The sequence below is a fragment of the Pteropus vampyrus genome, unplaced genomic scaffold, assembly GCF_000151845.1.
Source record: "Pteropus vampyrus isolate Shadow unplaced genomic scaffold, Pvam_2.0 Scaffold20969, whole genome shotgun sequence".
Lineage (NCBI taxonomy): Eukaryota > Metazoa > Chordata > Mammalia > Chiroptera > Pteropodidae > Pteropus > Pteropus vampyrus.
In genome coordinates, this window is record NW_011909750.1 from 1,109 (window position 1) to 1,452 (window position 344).

General features: G+C 41.0%; 1 pseudogene; it reads right to left on the reverse strand.

Annotated features, from left to right (window-relative positions):
- Window positions 1-218: 218 nt before the first annotated feature.
- Window positions 219-337, reverse strand: LOC111735259 (annotated as a pseudogene).
- Window positions 338-344: the final 7 nt, after the last annotated feature.

A 344-nucleotide genomic window follows, 5' to 3' on the forward strand; every position in this document is an offset into this window, starting at 1 on the left:
CCTGTGTATTCAGTCTCTCCTTCTCACAGTCTTTTTCTCTTCCAAACCTTGAAGTCAATCAAGCAAAAAGGCCTTTTAACCAACCCTCTGTTCTCTGTAAACTCCGTGATAGATCTAGAGTCCTGCCAGGAATACTCTTTTGTGGTATAGCTTGTCCTCTTTTTTATTTTTAGCATAATTTTTTTTTAAATTTTATTTACCTATTTTTTATTTTTTTATGCCTACAGCACCTGGTATTTCTAGGTGGTCTCCCATCCAAGTACTAACCAGGCCCGATCCTGCTTAGCTTCCCAGATCAGACGAGATTGGGCACGTTCAGGGTGGCATGGCCGTAGACCTCTCTT